Source organism: Danio aesculapii, chromosome 25 (assembly GCF_903798145.1).
Source record: "Danio aesculapii chromosome 25, fDanAes4.1, whole genome shotgun sequence".
Classification (NCBI taxonomy): domain Eukaryota; kingdom Metazoa; phylum Chordata; class Actinopteri; order Cypriniformes; family Danionidae; genus Danio; species Danio aesculapii.
In genome coordinates, this window is record NC_079459.1 from 21030738 (window position 1) to 21041515 (window position 10778).

Genomic DNA, 10778 nt, shown 5'->3' on the forward strand with positions numbered 1-10778 from the left:
TCAGGGTCAAGGCAACAAGCCAGATGTGTTTACCTTTTGTAAATGAGTAATCCTTATTACAAACTCGCATTCCTGTACTGTAAATCACTGCAGACAAATGTGAAGATATTCACACGTTATTTTGAAGGGCCTTTATATACTACACATACCACAAATCTTTCAAAATGCAGTTTTTCATTGCAAATTCTTGTGATTAGTCTTATTTATTTAAAATCCTTTCACATTTTTTGTATTTTTTCTCTCTTATCAGCATAATTTGAGTACAAAAACTATGCAGATTGTTGATAAAAGGCTGTCACATTTAGAAAAAGCCAGAAATGACAGATTTTTCTGTTGACTTTAATATTTCCTCCATCCTGAGCTAAACTTCTCCACAGGCCGATCTTAATCTTCTCTTGAGGCATTCCCCCGAGGAAACTATTATTTATAATCTTCTTGTGCAAGTCACATGAGGCCACATAAACGATTTCAGAGCTCAATCCGCATGTGCACGTGTTTATATGTCATAGCAATTATTAAGCTTTTTAAACCATAGATCTGTTCAAGTCTTGCCATTTTTGCATTCATATTCATTTTTAAACCACACAAAACCAAGCGTCTGTTAAGAAAACAACCCTGATTTTCAACTAACAAATGAAAACACGTCATTTTCTATCCTATTAATGGCTTTAAAGTTTAATTGCTGCTTCTTTATATATTTTAATAAGTACATTCATTCATTTTCCTTCAGCTTAGTCCCTTATTTAAAAGGGGTCACCACAGTGGAATGAACCGCCAATTATTCCGGCTTAAATTTTACACAGTGGATGCCTTAATAAGTACATGTCAGGAGAGATTTTCATTTTTACACAACAACTATAGAACATTAATTCACCAATATCTTTACATTTTAATCACTTTATAAACGTTTTCACAATTATTCGAAAGCATCTTTGAGTAGATCTAATTCTTGCCCTTGGAGACTTTGTGCTAGTCTGACGAAGAAATAATGTAGTCACATCAATATTACATATGGCACATCTGTATTGTGTTTTGTGTGAACGTTTTCCACATAAATGAGCATCATTTTCAGCTCATTTCTCTAACATGCAGTGTCATGTTATGTCACTCGTCATTCCTTTTCCATACAAACAGGTTTGTGTGTGTACGTGGGTGTTGTAATGTGCTTTATGCTAATCTTGCAATGGTCGGTTCTCAGCTGTTGAAAGTATAAGACGTTGATCAGCTGAACAGACTGAAAGCTGTTAGTTCTGCTTCACTACACACTGAATTTGACACAAACACTGGAATTCACCTTAGGTGTGGGAAGGACAGAAAAGCACCTTGTTTTATCGTTTTGCAGAATGAAAGTTACAAAAAAAGACTTGCAGAGTTAATATGTAAACTCAATATTTTAGATTTCTTTCATGTGCAGCAAGACTTGAACACTAAAATTTACTTGATCTAAATTACAGTAATGTTATTGCTGTTTATAATAACTATTTTGTGTGGTAATGTATGTTAAAATGTAATTTATTCACGTGGTGATAAAGCTGAATGTTAAGCATCATCACACCAGTCTTATATTGATTGATCAAGAAACAGTTGTTGTTGTTATTATTATTATTGTTTATTATTGTTTTTTTATTATTATTATTATTATTATCATTATTATTGTTGTTTATTATTATTATTATTATTATTATTATTATTATTATTATTTATTATTATTGTTGTTGTTTATTGTTGTTTATTTATTATTATTATTATTATTATTATTGTTTATTATTATTGTTATTATTATTATTATTACTATTATTATTATTGGTTTATTATTAATATTATTATTTATTATTATTATTATTTTTTTTTTTATCAGTATAATACACTTGTGCCACTTCATATTTTTGCGGAAACCTTAAATATGATGTTATGTTATATTATTTTATATTATATTATATTATATTATATTATATTATATTATATTATATTATATTATATTATATTATATTATATTATATAGTTCAAACCATTTTATGGGCATTCAAGTGTAATGAATGTAATTTGTAAGATATCTATTAAAAATAAATGCTTTGTTTTTGATGTTTTTTTGTTTGTTTGTTTGTTTTTTACATTTGATGACATTTAAAAACACTTATTTACAAAGTGCATTTCAGACCCAAATATTAATCAACTTTCATTTATAATAATTAAATTAAACTTTGTGTTGTGCCTCTGTCCTTCAAATGACTAAAATGAATTGGTTAGGAATACCATTTTAATCTTTATTTCATACAATAATCCTTGTAATAATAATAATACAATAATCATCTTTATATAATTGAATACAGCTGAGAAGAATATATTTTTTTCATTTCACCTGCATTTCATTTTCACATTTGTACTTGCATTTAAAGTGTTTCTACGAATATCAAGTACACTTTAGTCTATTTAGTTTAACGCAGACACTAAAAGTGTCAAAAGTACATAAATTCACCGGCCACTTTATTAGGTCCAATTTTATTAGGTCGCAATTTTCTAATCATCCAATCTCATGACATCAGCTCGATACATTTACACATGCAGACATGGTCAATACGATCTGCTGCAGTTCAAGCTGAGCATCAGTATGGGAAGAAAGGTGATTTGACTTTGAACGTGGCATGGTTAATGGTGCCAGACGGGCTGTTCTCTGAGTTATACAGAAATTGCTGATCTACTGGGATTTTCATGCACAACCATCTCTAGGGTTTATAGAGAATGGTCAAAAAAAGAGAAAATATCCAGTGAGCGGGAGTTGTGTAAGCGCAAATGCCTTGTTAATGCCAGAGGTCAGAGGAGAATGGCCTGGTTTGAGCTAATAGAAAGGCAACAGTAACTCAAATAACAACTCGTTACAACCGTATGTAGAAGAGCATCTCTGAACGCACAACACGTCCAACCTTAATGCGGATGGGCTACAGCAGCAGAAGACCACACCGGGTGTCACTCCTGTCAGTTAAGAACAGGAAACTGAGGCTACAATTCGCACAGGCTCACCAAAATTGAAGATTGAAAAACATTGCCTGATCTAATGAGTCTCAAATTGTGCTGCGACATTCGTATGATAGGGTCAGAATTTGGCGTCAACTACATTAAAGCATGGATCCATCCTGCCTTGTATCAACGCTTTATGGTGGTTGTGGTGTAATGTGGTGTCTGGGATATTTTCTTTGGCACACTTTGGGCCCATTAGTACCAGTTGAGCATCGTTTTACCACCACAGCCTATTGTGCTAACCATGTCCATCCCTTTATGCCCACAACGTACTGATCTTCTGATGGCTACTTCCAGCAGGATAACACGCCATGTCATAAAGCATGAATCATCTCAGACTGGTTTCTTGAACATGATAATGAGTTCACTGTACTCAATTGGCCTCCACAGTCACCAGAGCTCAATCCAATAGAGCACCTTTGGGATGAGGTGGAACGGGAGATTCGCATCATGGATATGCAGCAGACAAATGCAGCAACTGCATGATGCTATCATGTCAATATAGACAAAAATCTCTGAGGAATATTTCCAATACCTTGTTGAATCTAGGCCACGAAGGATCAAAGCAGTTCTGAAGGCAAAAGGGGGCCCAACCTAGTGGCCGGTGAGTGTAAATTTTTACTGTAGAAATTCGTTAATACTGTTTGTAGTAGTTGCTTTGGTAGCCTAGTTGTGTGACAAGACATATTATCATTCCTTAGGCTAAAAGCAGCATAGCCTGTTTCTCTTTAAGTTACATTCAGCTAACAAAGGCTGCTTAATCTAGCAAATTTGTCCGTTTCATTGTACTGAACTCAGCTTAATCTAACACAACAATTACAATTCATTCCACAAGCCAAGTACAAAATTGACACACTTTTTTGCCTTTGAGGTATTTATTTTCATATGCCAATCATTCACACATCACTTCCTGTAATGAATGACAGCGGTTATTAAAATTGCCCCTTCTAAACCAACGCAAGACATAATTTAAAGTGCTTAAAGGACTTTTTGAATGACACGTCTGTGATCCTGCCAGAACTGTACTGGTGATTTCTATTATGCTTGTTTAATGAGCCTGTCGAGCTATAAAGACGCTGACTTTTATCGTTGCAGAATCCCATGCTTTTATTTTAGGGCTCAAATAAATCATTTTCCAATATAGAGGTCATGAATGTGTGCTTTGCTGAATGTCATTCGGTGCGATTGAAACAAGCCGCTGTTTGTCCCACATTGTGCATCTCTACTCGTCCAGCTGTTCCTGAACCTCTTCCAACCCCGTCAGAAGCCCATGTTTATACAAAATGGTTCAATCCAATCCAGATTAATGGCGCTTTATCATCTGTCCTCCTCTTTGGCTTTAATCACATCGCCAAGCAAAAGCAGAGTCCTCTTTCGCAAGACTGCTGATCAATTCTCTTTATGAATTATAGATTAAGTTATAATAATAAATGGTAACACTTTAAAATAATGGTCCATTAGTTAATGCTATGTATTTAATAACAGGAACAAACTATTAGTAATACATTTATTTTGGTATTTTTTCATCATTGCCAACGTTAATGTTATTTGAATAATGTTAACTTATGGTGCGTTAATGTCAACAAGCACATCTTTGGATGCTAATAATGCATTAGTTAACGTTGAACTATGATTAATAAATGCTTTACAGGATTATTAGGGCTGCACAATATATCGTTTCAGCATTGATATCGCAATGTGTCGATATCCGCAATAGTTACTTCGCAGGATCTGCAATGTTCAGTTATTATTATAGTTACCAGGAGAAACCGACACATGAGATTTGGGTCGTTAACGCAGAGTTTAACCAAAATGATGTGACTTTTTCATTTGCATGTGTTTTTAAGGCCTGACAGCGTTGAAAGTATTCAGGCATAAGAAATTTGACCATTTGTAACTTTAATAAAGAATTATTTTGAATTAGTTACACAGTAAAGACTATTTTTCTTTTCAAAATTCAAATTCTGAACCTGAATACTGTTTGATTCCCCCAAAAACCATAAAACACGGTTTATTTCACTGTTATCTTTGGTTTTAATTAGTTAATTTTTGACATTTTTATGAACGCTTCCCTACAGAATCAGTCCAATCGATCTAAATGTATAAATTCTTTCTAAATAGCAGTTTTCAAGTGATCTGGTGAAATAGTTTATATATCGCAATATTTATTACAGAAAAACAAAATATCACAATGTCAGATTTTTCCAATATCATACTTAATGTTGGTAAATATGGACCATCATTCTTAAGTGTTCACTAAAAAGCATTTGACATAATAAGATCATCATAATTCCACTATTGATGGATTGCATTAAGATACGATGCGTTTTCAAAAATGTTAATATGCAGATGGAAATTTTTATCACTGGTTAAAGTCTTCGATTTAAAATTCATCAATTAGAGATAAAGGTTTTTAAAGAGAAGATTTTTGGGAAACTTTTGATTTAGTGGCTAATTTCCCAAACTGGGTTTAGGGGCGGGGTCTGGTGCCACGCCCACTTTATAAAATCGTACATTTTTGAATTTAAACAAATTAGCTACTAAACTGACAAAATGTAAAATAGTTATGTTTCCTTATGAGATCAGGCCGGCTGAATGTAAATGTTCAAAACCTAAGCTCTGCATTTCACCAGCATCAAGCTTTCTGATGAGCTCGTGAAAAATACACTGTTAAGATGGAGACAATAGCTGTTCCCCTTAAAAAAAGATTAATTAGATTGATGATCAAAACAGGAATATTGCATAAAACATTTATGAATGAAGCAGTTTCTCTCCAATGATTCAAAGAGAACAAAATCGTCACTTCATAAACTTGCATCAAATATCAAAAAGACAAATAGGAGTTTAATCCATTTGCTGAAGCCACTGTAGGCCTTTTTTCTTATAATAGATTGATTGCATTAAGATACTGAAAGTTATTTAAATATGCTAATGAACAATTTTAATACTGGTTAAAGTCAGGTTTAAAATTCATCAAAATTAGTTAGATTAGAGCCAAAGTTTTTTATGTCTTTTTTTTCATTCTCTATTTCAGAAAAATACTGTGAACACCCAGAGGAAAAAATGTGTGTAAGATAAAAATAATAACAAATTCTTGCTTCCTTAACTTTTTTTAAGTTGAATCAAATTAACTTTTCTAATCATCTCAACTTACATTAATCAAACTGACTAAAAACATTAAGCAACTTAAAAATAAAAAACGCCTTTTGAAAGCAGACGGCTTATTTACCGCCAGACCAAAGTTTTTTTGTGCTTGCTTTGAAAGTTTGTTCTTTATAATTATGTTTTCAGAGTTTTCCAGAGGGTCGGTCATTATGCTTTGCTTAAGATCTTTTGTTATCTTTATTCTTGTTTAAAAGGGTAACTTAGGAAAGATTAACCATTTGATACATTTTTTATTTATTTATTTATTTTTTTAAGTACAGTAGTTCAGGAAGATTTTCTGTAACTAATTTTTTTTGTTTCATCGGTAGGTTAATTATATTCCTTTATTTTCTAGGTTTTTTAATGTAATTTTTGGTTGTTTCTTTGAGTTGATGTCAGTGATTTGGTGGAAAAAAACACACAAAATGACATTTTCAATATAAAAAGTAACTGTGGACTGGATTTTTGTACCTTTTATCAAACACCTGGAAGTGTAAAACAACATTGCCTTTAATGCAATGTTTTTGATTGATTTTCATTTTTTTTCTTCCTAATTTACTGTTGGTGGCTGTTTTTCTCCCATTGACTTCCATTATGACCACATTGGTTTGATTACAAAATCATGACACCAAATAATCAAATAATTCCCTGTTGGAAAGAGGTAAAATTAGTAATTTTCACTGTTGATCATCAGTTGGCACTATTAACCCTTTAAATAGGCCTGTGCAAAAAAAGCGTAGTTTCTGGATTTGATATGGATTATAACAGCAATTTAAAGTATGAGAGTGGCCCTTTGTGCAAGTCAAAATATGCAATATTTATGCATCTCAGCTCTCAGAACTACATGGAGTAAATAAAAACAAAGACTGTGTATTTATGCGCCATCAAACGTGGTTATAATGGAAGTCAATGTGGGAAAAACAGCCACCAACAGTAAATTAGGGAGAAAATAAATCAAAAACAATGCATTAAAGCCAATGTTGTTTCACATGTACAAGACTTTGATAAAAGGTGAAAAAACACTGAGGTTGTTGACAGATGTGTGCAAAAAATTTTTTTATCTGATGCATTTTTACAGCAGTTTAATTCAGTGGGTGTTTTCATACATAACATAACAAAAGGGTAGTACATTTGAACAGTGTAAAAGGGTTAAAAACATTTTATTTTTCATGACTTTTAAGTCTTTTTTTTCAGTGTACAGTGAATAAAACAGAAGTTTGGTAAACATAAGAGCTGCTGAAGTGAGATGTATGCCTCATTTTGAGACCAGCCTTTAAAATAATGTATTATAATTGAGATCTCCTGACAAAAATTGGAAAAGTGTCACAAAAGGAACACTTAAAAGTGCATTTAAGATATTTTCTTTACATCAGGCTGACAAATACTGCAATAAAAGCACATTTTCTGAATTTGTGTTTTCTCCTGCAGTGTCTTGTATTAAACATCTAATTATTTACCAATAAACAGGAGTATAAATCATAGACGACACACAGAATTTCAGTACTTTTGATGATTAAACTAGTCAGGATGGAAGATAAAACCCTCTTTTTAACACAAATTCACCGCAGCAGGGCCTTTCCAACAGCCATAATTCATCTGTTTCAAAATGAAGTGTAATTGAGAATGAAGTGGGCGGCCTGTTCTTTCCCTTTTCTTTCTCCGTTTTTAAAACATCACATTTAAGGCTTAACTCTTAAATCCTCTTCATACACCATAGAATCCCTGAACTCAGTGACATTGCGTTGAGTTGGAAGGAAGCCCTGCCCAAACTTCAACTGTGCTGGTTACAGTGCTAAGGTCATGCTGGAGCACAATGTAAGTTTGTGGCATGTTTGAAGTGAGTTTTATGGGATATATTTAAAAATCAGAAAACTTATTGACCTGGTGGCCAATAAGTGAACTGCAAGTGATTCAATCCGTTCTTTTTTTTAATCTTTCACTTATAGTAAAATAAGTTTGCAGCAATCATTATGAACGTCCAGATGTAAAGAGATGCTTTAGCAACATTTTGGTTGCGCTGTAAAAAATGCTGGGGTCCACAATAATTCCTTCATGTTCCTTCAAATTTAAGTAGATTGAAAATAAAACAATTAAGTTGCCCCAGAATAAACTCAATCATTGAGTTTGATTCAGCTCATTTTAAATAAGTAGTTTGAACAAGCAGCATAGGCCAAGCAGGTAGTGCTTTGCCTTACAGCAAGAAGGTCGCTGGTCCGAGCCTCGGCTGGGTCAGTTGGCCTTTCTGTGTGGAGTTCTCCCCACGTTCTCCCCATGTTCTTTCCACGTTCCCGTGGGTTTTCTCGGGGTTGGACTTGGGTCAAACATTTTTATGAGCTGTTGGACAAGGGCAGGGCTACAGCCTGTGTGTCTTGGGCCAGGGCCGAGCTAGGGTTTAGATTTAAGGCCCGTGCAGGGCTCTACAAAGATGCACCAGAGGACGGCAATAATAAATCAACCAGCAGACCGACAAAGTCCCTTTAAGGCAGGTCATTTCACTCGGCGGCCATCTTTGAAACGCCTCTCGGGCAGTATGCTTGGGCATTCTGTTTGAATGGAGAAACATCAAATTCTCCAAAATTGCTTGCCAGGCTTATGATTGAATTTCATATTAGGAATTACCAATAAAATTAAACAACAAGCGTCCCTTTAGTTTCATTTCTAAATGTCCAAATCACACAAGATCTGCAAAAACTCACGTCTGGTCCAAGCCCCTCCCCTGGAGGACTGTTAGTCTATAGCGATCGATGATTGGCTCCTGTATTAGAAGGGGGGCTTTTTTCACCATATATCGATCAAGGATTGGCTCCTGAACTAGTAGGCGGAGATTTATTCCCCATATTGACAGTTACACTTTTCCCCATTCAAAAAGATACGAGTGACACGTCTTGTGTATTCTATAGTCTTTGAAACCGATCACATTAAAAAACATCTGAAATGTTGTTTAATCATTCTAAAACACCTTCGCCAAAGTCCACCATCGCAGTGGTTTAGTATTATGACCTCCAAAACTGTCTCCTTTTTCCCCTCGATACAGAGGTCACTCAGACACCTTGCTGCTTCCAGGATTGGTCTTTTGTCTTCATAGTTGTGCAGTCAAACGATCACAGGTCTCGCTCTCAGATGTTCACCTTCGTTGCTCGGTTGTCCAGTATGGTGCACTCGGTCCAATTTGATCCGTCTGTCCTTTGCATTCATATTCAACGTAGTCAGGATCCAAGTCTCAAAAAAAAAAGCTATCGGACCATTCTGATATTCTGATGCCGACTTCTATTTTCAAGGTCTTCTATACGTTTGAGTGCTTTCTGCAAGGATGTCTCGAAAAAATGAGTTGGATCCTCTCGACCTGATTAAGGACACAATTCTCATATAAAACTTGGGGATTAAAGCATTCATCGTGCCCAATAATTTTCCATCCTGTCTTTAAGAGATGCATTAACTTAGATTTACACTGTTCAGATAGGTTGCCAAACCACACTGTGATACCATACCTGACAACGCTTTCAAGAACTGCTTTATAAAACAACATCATAAGCTTCTTGTTCACTCCAAAGAGTTAATTTGTACATGTTTTATGTGATATCCAGTTTTGCTCATAAATCTAATGTGGATCTTTAGATGGAAACAGTGTCTCAAATATACTCCATAACCAAACTATCAAGACAGTGTATTTTCATGAGCTTGGCAGAAAGCTTGACGCTGGTGAAATGCAGAGCTTTTTTAACATTTGCATAGCTATGATCAGATGCCTTATTAACTGCTGTCACTATTTGAAAAGTTGACCAGAAGTTTACCTTTCCTTGAGCGTTTTCCACAGTTTTAAGTTCCCCATTGCATGTAGCTAGAAATATCTATGCGCATCACTGGCGCTTCCGCATCGCACGCATTAAATCAAGTTTTTTCTAAAGCAGGCCCGAAGCTCTATGCGTGCTAGCTATGATGTGAAAATTGGCCTGAAGTCTGCCCCTAGGGGCATAAAAAAATTGGGCCCCAATGGGCTCAGGCTCAAACGCAGGCCTCTACATCTTTGTATTTCCATTAAACGATTTTTATGCATTTTTTTTCCCTAAAATGTGCATAAAATAGGCGAACTGAAACAAGGTTAATCTGAATGTGAGGCCATAGTTTGAATTGAATCACACCCTGATGATTTTCTCTGCAAAAACCTCATTCACATAAAAAAGGGCATTGCCAGCTATTTGAGCATTGTCGATATAAATGTGATTTAAAAAATCTTACATGTCGTCTTGGGCTGCACAATATATTGTTTCAGCATCGATATCGTAATGTGTGCATCTGCAGTAGTCACATCGCAAAGATATGCAATGTTAACTCTGGATTATAGTTGACCAGGAGCCACAGAATAGTATTTAATCACTGTATTTGTACGGAATTTATATGATTTGTGCAACAACAACAAAAATGTTTTTCTTCCTTAGAACTTTTTGTCTTATTTCTAGTCTCCAAATCTGACATTTCAAAGTGAAAACAAGATTATTTAGCTCACCCCACTGGCAAATAATTTTGCCTGTTTTCAGGGAAAAAACTCTTATTATTGTCTTATTATAACAAGACAATATTTTTTTCTTGACCTAAGAATTTTGTTTAGATATTTGGACTAG